This window comes from Panthera uncia, assembly GCF_023721935.1.
Source record: "Panthera uncia isolate 11264 chromosome A3 unlocalized genomic scaffold, Puncia_PCG_1.0 HiC_scaffold_12, whole genome shotgun sequence".
NCBI lineage: Eukaryota > Metazoa > Chordata > Mammalia > Carnivora > Felidae > Panthera > Panthera uncia.
The window spans coordinates 15910593-15922571 of record NW_026057579.1 but is presented as its reverse complement, the minus strand read 5'-3'; the positions used below and the strand labels follow the sequence as shown (position 1 = coordinate 15922571).

At 42.3% G+C, this 11979-nt stretch overlaps 1 protein-coding gene across 1 annotated transcript in view; it reads left to right on the top strand.

Annotated features, from left to right (window-relative positions):
* Positions 1-679: 679 nt before the first annotated feature.
* The window catches only part of LCLAT1 (lysocardiolipin acyltransferase 1), a 181698-nt gene continuing 170398 nt past the window's right edge, over positions 680-11979 (top strand). Inside the window, exon 1 of the mRNA XM_049652354.1 lies at positions 680-837. The gene's annotated coding sequence lies outside the window, so the exon portion shown is untranslated. The remainder of the gene's footprint in view (positions 838-11979) is intronic.

The window sequence follows — 11979 nt, the reverse complement described above, 5'->3', positions numbered from 1 at the left end:
GAATGACTTCTGAGTGGCTGTGTGTGATGCGTGGCTATGTTTGTTATTTTTTAAGATTTTTTACTCAGTGAGTCTTTGTTGAAGGCCAGCAGGAGGAAAGCGTAGCGTGGGAAATGAAGGGGTTTAACCACAGTCCCACCATTATGGAACTTTAGAATCCTGTAGGTCAGGGGGCAGATACACCACAGTGCAAAGCGACGAGCACCTTTTATGAGGGTTAGTAACGGCTGTGGGCGCTCGGAGGAGAAGTTTCTCTAGGAGGGGGGAAATGCTGCGCCTGCCAGGGAGAACTTGGCTCTGCGCATCAGGAACCGGAGTTCTAGAACTGGTTCTACCACTGATTTGCCCCGGGACCTCGAGCTAGTAAAGTAGGCTTGTAAATTCAATTCCCCAGATTTCTGTTTTCCAGTCTGAAACTAGGGGTTGGCTGGACGATGAGGTTCCCTGGGACAATGCCCTCCGTGGTTTCCTATTGCTATTGTTCCTCGCCTTTACACCACCGCCCCCCTCTTCGGGAGGGCCAGAAGAGGAAGAGAGCGCGGCCCCTTTAAGGGAGCCCTCGACTACGGACGCCCGGGGTGGCCCCCGCAGGGGAGCAGGGGCGGGGCGCTGGGAACCCGGGCTTCCCACGCAGCCGGGGACGCCGTCTCGTCATGGAGCTCGCAGCCAATCAGGATGGAGCCTTCCGGGACGCATTACTAGGGCGACGGGCCGGACGCCTCCCCGCTCCGGGATGAATTAGCGGCGGGTTCTGTTCGGAGGCTGTGACCCCCACAGGTTCTCCAGGTCGCCCACGCGTCCCCCAAGGCGACGCTCGACGTCCTCTGCTGGTCACAGGTGGGAAGCCTGAACTATCAGGTGGGGGTTGCGCGCCGGTAAAATGGCGGCGGCGGCCGGGGGATTCCCGAGTTGGCGGAGGGGGAGCAGTCTCACGGGCTCTTCCCCTGGAGCCGAGGTTCTCCCCGGGCTGCGGCCCAGGTAACGGTCACTTGGCCAGGAACTGGGGTCCTGACGCAGGTGGCGGCGTCGCGGGCTCAGGTGAGAGGAGGCGCGGGGAAGCGATTCCAGGAGCCTGGGGACACGTCGGGGGGCTTTGGGACCGCGCGGGCCGGCTAGGCAAAGGCGAGGCGCCTGCGGGGCGAGGAGGGCCAGGTGTCCCGTTGGACGGCCCAGATTAGCGTCCAGACCTTCCTGTTCCAGATGTGAGCGGGTCTGGGAGCTGCCTCGCCCCGGACATACTCCTGTTTCGGCCACTGTGCAAAACGTCCCAAGTGACCACCACGTGCCAGCCCTGATCTGTGTATATCCTTCAGGCGCCAGATGCCTGCCCATAGGTGCCCGAGTGGTGGTGCCACGAAAGGAAAGGTAGGCCCCAGCCAGGAGCTGCTGTCAAGCCTGATCCTTGAGGTGTTTTTAACTTCTACCTGCTCCTTAAAGAGAAGAAATAATGGTAGGGCACTCGAGATGCCTCAGGGACCTTTTGGTTCCTTTGTACTTACCTGCTTCAGGTGGGTTCCTTGGAATATTGCATCTGCCTTTGAAGCACATTAACTGTATTCCATATGCACGTGGCTGTAGACGTAGCTGAGTATTGGGATTCAGTTTAAGCCCAGGGAAGTAACAAGTATGGTGAAGGGCTTTCAGAGATGAAATACTGTCTATACACGTCAGTCGCTTACTTGGGCAAAGACATGTCATGGAATATAATTAGTTGAGTTTTCAAAAAGTGTCTTAATGAAAGTCCTTTTTGCAAAACTGTTGATTTTTGAGAATAAAAGGAAATTGTCCAACTTTTAAACGTTTTTTCTTTTTTTAAGAAAAGTTTCTCTTGCCACATTTTACTTTGATGTGATAGATGAGCATAATTATCAAGTGACTTTTCTTTTTGATAGCAGGCTTGATTTTGCCTTGTTCTGTCATTGAGAAACACGGTAGCACTTTGTGTTTCAGCCCCAGTAGTTCTTGTCTTTTACTGCCCACTGTGTGTCAGGTACTATGAAAGTGAGGCTTCTCCTACGTTTTAATTTGAGCTAATGGGTTAGTTCATCTGCCCCCATCTGCCTGTTGCTGACCGCCAAGAGGAAACAGTGGGGAAAACCTAAAAGACTTTTTCTTCCAAAGTGCTACCTGGAGATTTGGTCAGTTTGGCCTGGGGCTGGGGTAGGTGTGGTTTCTAGTTCCTACTCTGCCAATTAAAATACATTAGGGAAATCATATAACCTCTTTGTCAGTGTCTCCTCTCTGGACCGGGCAAAGCATTTCTTGTCCAAACAAGCTCATTGTATTGTGAAGAAAACAAAACAAAACAAGGCAATGTATATATGAAAGGGGTTAAGAAAGTTAAAAATATTCAATGATAGCAGTTGACATTTATTACTGTGCGGTTTCTCTGCCAAGAACCTTATTTGTGCTGACTCAGTCACCTAGCAATTTTGTGAAGTACTTTCTCATCTTGTTATACCAATGAGGAAACTGAGGCACCGAATGGAAAAACTCTGTTCTTAACTGCCATATGGTTTTCCGGTATCATACAGATTTGTTACGCGTTAAGGAGATATATAGGAACACGTTTTTCAATGAAGTAATTTCGTTTGTGATTGTTTTGGTTATATTTTATAAAAGTTGTGTTTCATTCCGTTAGCATCCAACAGTGATTTATATGGTGATGACTACAGTTACTTTGGTTAAGTGGTATAGTCATCTTTTGGTGCCCTTTATTTTAAAAATTATTTTAAAACAAAGAGTTGACTAATTTCTAACAGGAAGCAAAAATCAATAATTAAGGAAGATTTGGTTTTTATTAAACTCCAAAAGAATAATTTGCTGGGTGACTTTTGAACAAAAGCTTACGTTAGGTTGGTTCATTGCTTTGATGTATTTGCATTAAGTGTTCTAGTCTCTATAGGAAAAAAAGGATATGGAATAAAAGTAGCTTGGACATTCATTCTTTCTTTGAGCCTTTATGGAATTGCCCTGCCAAGTCTTTGGCATGTAAAGATTAATTCCTGACCTTATCATAATGGAGTACAGGGAGAAGTTTCAGGTCCAAAAGTTTGTAGACCAGTGAATAAGATAAATAACTAATGCAGTGGGAGAGGGACTCTTATAGTTGTGGTGGGTACAGAGAGCTGTGGAAACACATACAAGTTGCTTCTGTTGGGGGTGGCCGTGGCCAAGATAGGAAGAGAAGTGACTGCAGGATAAAGGAGATAGGTTTTCTAGTCAAAGGAGTTAGCAGTGGAGAGTCAGGACAAGTGAGAGTGCATTGGTGTCCAGGGGTCAGACCAGAGTTTTGCAGAAGTTGCTGAGAGAGAACCCAGCAATGATTGTGAATTCTCATCTGAGAGAGTAAGTTTATCCTGTGCCCAGTGGGGCCTGTAAAACAATCTTAGTCAAGTAAGTAATATTATCAAGTTTATGTTCTGGAGAGATGATTTTGGTGACAGGGCGATACTCAGAATGTAAGGAGACCAGTTAAGGACAGTTTCCATACTCCAAGCAAGAGGTGGTGAGGGAGCGAAGCAGGGCATTTACTGGCAGACCAGAGGTCAGACAGAGTCTGCCACCACATTTTGAAGGCGGAATGGAAGATTGACTGGGTGTGAAGAATAATGGGGTGGGAGAAGGGAACCCTTGATAACCAAGTAAACAGGTGTTGGTTGTTTTGGTAACAATATGGTTGCAGATTGGAGACGTTGTTAATTTAGTGAAGGGTAGAGCAGAAAGCTCTTTGTTACTGGGTTTTGGGAGAATTGTAACCCCTTTGATGTCGTTGGGTCAATAAAGTTTAACAGAACCAGGCATATAACTTCCTCTATGCTTCTGGTTTCATAGACTACAGAAAACTTACATATCATAAAAGTCTGCAGGGTCTAGTGTGAAGGTAGATCCACTGGAGCAAAGCCATGAAAAAGGAGTGGGAAGAATCCTCGTAAGTGTGTTGGGGGTAAACTGTTAGAATAACATTTTTTCATTTATTTTTACATTAGATGTAAAAAATTTTTTTAAATGTTTTATTTGTTTTTGAGAGAGAGAGAGAGAGAGAGAGATTGCGAGCGGGGGAGGGGCAGAGAGAGAGGGAGACACAGAACCCGAAGCAGGCTCCAGGCCCTGAGCTGTCAGCACAGAGCCCGACGTGGGGCTCGAACTCACAAACCGTGAGATCATGACCCGAGCCGAGTTGGACGCTTAACCGACTGAGCCACCCAGGCGCCCCACATTAGGTTTGTAATATATTTGTGCAGAAGGCCATTATAATATGGAAGTAATCACAAATGAATTCTCTAGTCGTAAAAGTGATCTCCATGCAAACATTCATAACCCTAGAGTTGTCTAGCATCGGACAGTGCGTTCCAAATTGATTGCAAGGTGAAGTTGGAAACCCTGCAGAGATGCAGGATTTCATGCATTCAGAGCAAGGTTGAGAACTGTTCAGACCAGAAGCACAAGTCAGAGAACTAGTACTCTAGTAATACTAGAGTAAAATTCTTAGAAAGGACTGTGAAAGCAGTGACTGTAACAGTGATTGATAAATTGGACTTCAGACTAAATTAAAATGAGAACTTCTCTCCTTCTACACCACTAACAGAATGAAGGGCAGGAGTGCCGGGGTGGCTCAGCCCGTTGAGTGTCTGACTTCAGCCCAGGTCATGATCTCATGGTTCATGAGACGGAGCCCCACATCCGTCTCCCTGCTGTCAGTGCAGAGCCCAATTCAGATCCTCTGTCCTCCTGCCCCTGCCCCTCCCCTGCTCTCTCTCCCTCCTTCTCCCTCAAACATAAATAAACATTAAAAAAAAAAAAATTAGGGGCAAAGTACAGACCGGAAGAAGAAATTTGCAATTCATATATCTGACCAAGGACTCCTACCCAAAATGTGTGTGTGTGTGTGTGTGTGTGTGTGTATACAATTAATAAGAAAAAGTCAATTAAAAAATATACAGAAATTTTGAACAGGATCTTTCTACTAGAGGATCTCTGAAGGTCTGTATACAGACCTTCAGAGGAGCTCAAGGGGCGCCTGGGTAGCTCAGTAGGTTGAGCATCTGACTTCGGCTTAGGTCATGATCTCACCGTTGGTGAGTTCAAGCCCTGCATTGGGCTGCTGTCAGCCTGTCCGCACTGAGCCCGTTTTGGATCCTCTGTCTGCCTCTCTCTCTTCCCCTAACCCATTCACACTCTCTTGCTCTCAAAAAATAAATAAAACATTAAAAAAAAGAGGTGCTCAACATTATTAGTCAATAGAGAAATGGAAATTAAAGCAGTGAGCTACTACACACCTTCTAGAATGGCTGGAATCCAAGAGGAACAGATTTATATGTCTACAAAAACAAAACAAAACAAAAGTAAAAGGATGTTTGTAGAACCTTTATTTGTGGCTGCTAAAAATTAGGTAAAACCCAACGTACATTAGCAGTAGAATGGACAAGTCAACTGTGGTATATTTATAAAAGGAAACATTATGAAAGCAGTTAAAGAATGAACTGCTGATACACGCGTCCACATGAATGGGTTTCGTAGACATAAGGAGCCAGACAAAAGATTGTATACCATATGATTCCTTTAAGTGAAGTCCCAAAACAGGTTCAGCTATTTCCTGGTCCTAGAAGTCGAAGCGGTGGTTCCTCCGGCAACCTTTTGGGGTATTGGAAATGTTGTGTATGTTGAGTTGGGCAGTAGTTACGTGGGTGTATGTATATGTAAAAACTCAAGTTGCACACCTAAGATTTGTGCACTTTCTGTTATCCTTTAAAGAGGTGCTAGTGAGAATTGGCCATGTTAGGCTAATTAACTTGATGAGGAAAACCAGCAGGAATGATGACAAGAGAGATGCTTTGTAAGAATTTAAAAGGAGCATGAGAGGCTTCAGGGGAATAAATGATGAAATCTAGAATTTTTCTTTTGTGATAATTGTCTTGCAAAAGGCAGATGTGAAATCAAGATTGTCATATCATGCCGTTTTACAGTTTAGCCACAAGATTATGTCCCAATCCCTTATTAATTCCTTGTCCTAAGAATTAGTGCATAGTTGTGAGTGTAACCTAAATTTTGGTTAATATAAGATACATTATGCAAATAAGTTGATTTGTATTTCGTTTCATTTTTGAAGGTGAAAATTCTAATCCAGTCTCTCTTTTTCATCATTGTGAAATGTCGCTGTTTAAGAGAAATCACTGTGTGGCTTTTTCCATTCTATGCTAATTGCTCTTGGATAACGAGGACTCCTGTGATCCCTTTGGCTGCAAGGTTTTGGATAAAGTAATGGAGCTGAGAAAAGCCTGTGGTGAGTTCCCAGTAGCAGTGAGGGAAAGTTCGAAAAAGGCCTTTGTGAACTTTCAGCCATCACGTCTTTACCTGGTCCTCTCTGTCTGGCAGTGGGGACACGGGGATCCTACTGTGATAACCCCAGAGGCAGATGGAAGGCATGTCTGAGGGGCACCATCAATGAAAGCTGACCAGGGGTGATTAGCCACTTTTATCAGCAGACTTTCACAGTTGAGGTTTCTGAAAACTGAAATCGTTAACTTCCTCACTGGAAGTAGGTTGCTGCTCTGGGGACAATAAAGGGAAGACTTAAGCTACCCCTAGTTTTCCATGTCACATAAGAGCTCACCTCCATTTTATGCTTTAAAATAAGTGTATAGTTAATCCCCTTGGGAGAACTCGTGGAGCTGGTGACCTGGTAAGGACAGGTGTCACAAAGCAAATGACAGAAGTTAGGAATAAGAGAACCAGGAGGAGCAGAAGTGAGCACTGCAGCCATTCACAGCCTTCTTTGTGTGGAGAGAAGGGGATTGTTTTTAGCTCAGATATTAACTCTTTCCTCATAGGAATGTTCTGGTATCTTGGGGAAGGCAGCTTTGTCTTGGCTCTCATTATTTCTGCTGTCCTGTTGTTGTAATATAAGTGCTTTCTTAGAATTGTGTTTTTATTGCATAGCCTTTAAATAAAAATTTGCCTCTGGGCTTACAGAGGAAAATGATGGTAAATGGAGTGGCTTGAACACGGAATATTTTTGGACACTTAACCATGAACTTGGTGATGGGACACAGTTGAATAAGACACAATTCCTGTCCTTGCATTTACTGTCTAGAGGGCGGGGATAAATCAGTGCCTTCTGTACAGAGATCACTGAGATTTTTGTCACTTCTTGTCACCTGTGGGTTTTCTGTGATGAAAGGTAAGCATGGCAGCTGTAAAACATGAGGTCCATAGGCAGTCTTGGTGACACTCTCTTTTAGTAGCTATTAATCGTAAAAGCTAATATTTGTTGAGTGCTTACTACATATTGGGTTCAGTCCTAAAATGCTGTTAAGTTTGTAATTCCTCTAATTCTCACAGTGTCCCCTGTAAATACTATTATAGTCTTCGTTTTACCGTTGAGGCAACTGAGGCCCAGAAAGGTTAAATGACATGGGTTTGAACCTAGGCAGTCTAGTTCCAGAGTCTGCTGTTTTGCCTGTTTTAATCTAGTTTAAATTTAAAATATACTTTATGTAAATATACTTATGTGGCTTTAAGTGTAAGAGATTATGATTTGAATAAGAGTATGCTTTGTATTACAAGTTATGCTCAAAGTTCCTGTATATCCTTGCGAACACAATTGACTAGCTGCATAGGGTGATTCTCTCTGTAATGTGGGAGTTTTAATATATTTTTTTAAATGTTTATTTTTGAGAGAGAGACACACAGAGCACAAATGGGGGAGGGGCAGAGAGAGAGGGAGACACTGAATTGGAAGCAGGCTCCAGGCTCCCAGCTGTCAGCGGAGAGCCCGATGCAGGGCTCAAACCCACGAACCGTGAGATCATGACCTGAGCCAAAGTTGGACGGTTAACCAACCTAGTCACCCAGGTGCCCCTATAATGTGGATTTTTAAATGAGACATCCTTTTGCCCTTTTCCCCTTTCGTGTGTTGTGATTATTTTGGCACTCTTTATATATATATATATATATCATATATATAAAAATTTATAAACTTACACATTAACATATATATAATATATAAAAAATATATTTTAAAGTTTTTTATTTTAGGGGGAAAGAGAGAGAGAGCGCGCGTGAGTGAGCCAGAGGAAGCATGCAGGAGGGGCAGAGAGAGGGGGAGAGAGGGACTCCCAAGCAGGCTCCACACTGCCAGAGCCCAATGTGGGGCTCAAATCCATGAACGTGAGACCATGACGTGAACTGAAATAAAGAGTCAGATTCTTAACTGACTGAGCCACCTGGGTGCCCTGGCACTCTTAATACTCTTGCATGTGCCTTTATATCATTGTGAAATTCAGTAAACATACACTACTGGGTTTTTATTTCTGTGTGTACATAATGGTATTTTATGATGTAGTATTCAAACTGGAGAATTTGTGAATTACTGGACTGACATACTTGTTAATGTGAATAACTACAAATAGAAACTTAAGTTGTACTTTCTGCATGGCTGTTAATTAAGACCAATTGATTAAATTAAAAGAAGAACTATATTTGCTTTGTCCTCTGTAACAATGGGAGAGAAGTGTAGAAGCAGGATTGAAGTAATGTAGAGTAGTCTAGGGGGTGCTAGAGTAACCTTATTTTGCTGAGTTTATTTAGGGTTGGAGTGAAACCAGCCCAATTTACCTTCTCTTGCCTTCTGAGAAGAAATACCTTACAAGTCAGAGTTAATCAAGACTGAATCATTGCTAGAGCCACTGTTATAAATAGTTCTTGTGTATTGAGTGGGCTAATCTTCAGGGAACTCAGGCTACATGGGACATAATTATTCCCAAAGCTATTTTTATTTCTCTTTTTATCTCAGATTTATTTAACTCTCAAAAATTAGGGGCATGAATATTCTTATTTTGAATTAAGCCCTCTAACATTGTATACGTTTTTCTCTTTTGCAGTTGTGCTTCTGACTTCGTCAGGGCATTTTCCATACATATTTTTTCGTTGTTTATAATGTTTCTAGGAGATGGGTATTTATATTAGTTTCTTGTGGTTGCTGTAATAAATACCACAAACTTGGTGGCTTAGTACATCAAAAAAATTTTTTTTCACAGTTCTGGAGGCCAGAAGTCCAAGATCAGACTCACTGGCTGATGTCAAAGTGTGGGAGGATTGTGCCACCTCCAGAGGCTCTAGGGGAAAATATGTTCCTTGCCTCTTCTAGTTTCTGGTGACTGCCTTCATTTCTTGGTTTGTGGCCACATCACTCCATTCCCTGCATCTGTGGTCACATTGCCTTTTCTTCTTCTGTATGTGGTCAGATCTTCCTCTGCCTTTCTTTTAAGTTTTTATTTTGGGGTAATTATAGAGTTACTTTCAGTTGCAAGAAGTAATACAAAAGGAACCCATGTACATTTTCCCCAAGGTAACATCTTGCAAAATTGTAGCACAATATTGCAACCAGAATATTGACATTGATACAGCCAAGACACAGAATAGTTTCACCATATGGATTCCTTATGTGGTACTTGGATAGCCACACACCCTCTTCTCTGGCAACCACTAATATGTTCTTCCTTTCTGTAATTTCTGCTATTGCAAGAATGTTATATAAGTGGAATTATACAGTGTGTAACATTTGGGGATTGTCTTTTTCTACGTAACATAATTCCGTGGAGGTTCATCTATGTTGTTGCCTGTATCAATGGTTTGTTCTTTTTTCTTGCTTCGTATTCCTTAAGATCATTAGCATTTGGTGTGGATGTATCCATTGAAGGGTATTTTGGGTTAGTTCTAGTTTTTGGCTGTTATAAATAAAGCTGTTATGAACGTTCACATACAGGTTTTTGTGTGGACTTAAGTTTTCATTTCACTGGGATAAATGCCCAGGAATGCAGTCGCAGGGTCATATTGTGGTTTTATAGACAAATGGGTTTGTCTCTGAACTCTCCATCCCATTGTCTATGTCTGTCCTTATGCTAGTGCCACATTGTCTTAATTATGGTTGCTTTGTGGTAAGTTTTGAAATCAGGAAGTATGAGTTCTCACTTTGTTCTTCTTTTTCAAGTTTGTGTTGTCTATTCTGGTTCCCCAACAAATCTATATGATTTAGAATCAGCTTGTCAGTTTCTGCAAAGAACTCAGCTGTGGATTTGGTAGTGATTTTTAATATATTCACTGAGTTGTACGACCATTACCACAATTAATTTTAATACATTTTCATCACCTCAAAAAGAAGCCCTCTGTTCATGAGCAGTGACGCTTCCCTAACCCCCAAGCTTTCCCCTTAGAAGCATGTTCTAATCTGCTTTCTGTCTTGGTGTATTTGTCTATTCTGGACATTTCACGTAAGTGGAGTCATAGAATATGTGGTCTTTTGTGATTGGCTTCTTTCACCCAACATGTTTTCAAGGTTTGTCCATGCTGTAGCATGTGTCGGTGCATCATTCCTTATGGCTGAATAATGAGCTGTTCCAAGGCATGGATAGGACACATTTTATTTATCCGTTGATCAGTTGATGAACACTTCTTGGCTATTATGAATAATGATGCCTTGAACACTCAAGTACAAGTTTTTGGGTACATGTATGTTTCAGTTGTTCTTTGGTGTTCACCTAGAACTTGAATTTCTGGGCCGTCTGGTAAACATATATTTAAATTTTGGAGGAACTGCCAGACTGTTCTCCAGGCTGTACCATTTTACAATCCCTCAGCAGTGTGTGGGTGTTCCCATTTCTCTACATCCACACCCACACTTATTATTACCTGTCTTTTTGATTATAGGGACATTATAGAGAAGTTACATTATAACATCCCAGGAGGTGTGAGGTGTTTTGATTTGCATTTCTCTGATGGCAAATGATGTCCAACATCTTTGCATGTGCTTATTAGTCGTTTGTATGTTTTCTTTGGAAAAATGTCTATTCTGATCCTTTGCCCATTAAAACATTTTTTTTTAATGTTTATCTTTGAGAGAGAAAGCATGAGTGGGGGATGGGCAGAGAGGGGGAACAGAGGATGCGAAGCAGGCTATGTGCTGTCAGCAGCGAGACCCATGTGGGGCTTTAACTTATACACAGTGAGATCATGACCTGAGCTGAATGAAGTCAGAGGCTCAACCAACAGAGCCATCCAGGTACCCCTTGCCCATTTAAGAAATTGGGTTATTTGCTTCCTTATTACTGAGTGATACTAGTTCTTTATATATTCTAGATACAAAACCCCTTATCATATATGATAAGTTACAAAAATTTTCTCGTGTAGGTTGCCTTTTCACTTGAAATGCAGTTGCTTTTTAAAATGTTTATCTTGGGGATGCCTGGGTGGCTCAGTCGGTTAAGTGTCCTACTCTTGACTTCGGCTCAGGTCATGATTTCACAGTTCATGTGTTTGAGCCCCACATCGGGCTCTGCGTTGACAGTGTGCAACCTGCTTGGGGTTCTCTCCCTCCTTCTCCCTCTGTCCCTCACCAACTTGCAGCTGCGTTCTCTCTCTCACACACACACACTCTCTCTCTCTCAAAATAAAGGAATAAACGTTAAAAAATAGACAAAAATGTTTGTCTTGTATCTACAACTTTGTTGAACTCACTTATTAGTTCTGGGAGGTTTTTGGAGTAGATTTCTTGGGATTTTCTGTGTAAACCATCATGTCCTCTGCAAATAAAGACAGTTTTACTTCTTTTCTGTGTAGCTTTTATTTCCTTTTCCTGTCTCCTTGCATTGACTAGTATTTCCAGTACTATGTGAACTAGAATGGTGAGAGGGGACATCCTTGCCTCATTCCCAGTAATGGGGATTGTGCATTTTGTCTTCTATCATTAAGTATAATAATGTTTACTGAGGGTTTTTGTAGATGCTCATTACCCGGTTGAGGACATTCTCCTTTATTCCAGTTTTTTTCCGAGAGTTTATCTCATGAACAGGCATTGAATTTTATCAGATAATTTTTCTGTATAGATTAGTGTGGTCATGTGGATTTTTTTTTTCAGTTTGTTAATATTGTGGATTACACTGATTGATTCTTGAATATTGAACTAACCATGCATCTCTGATT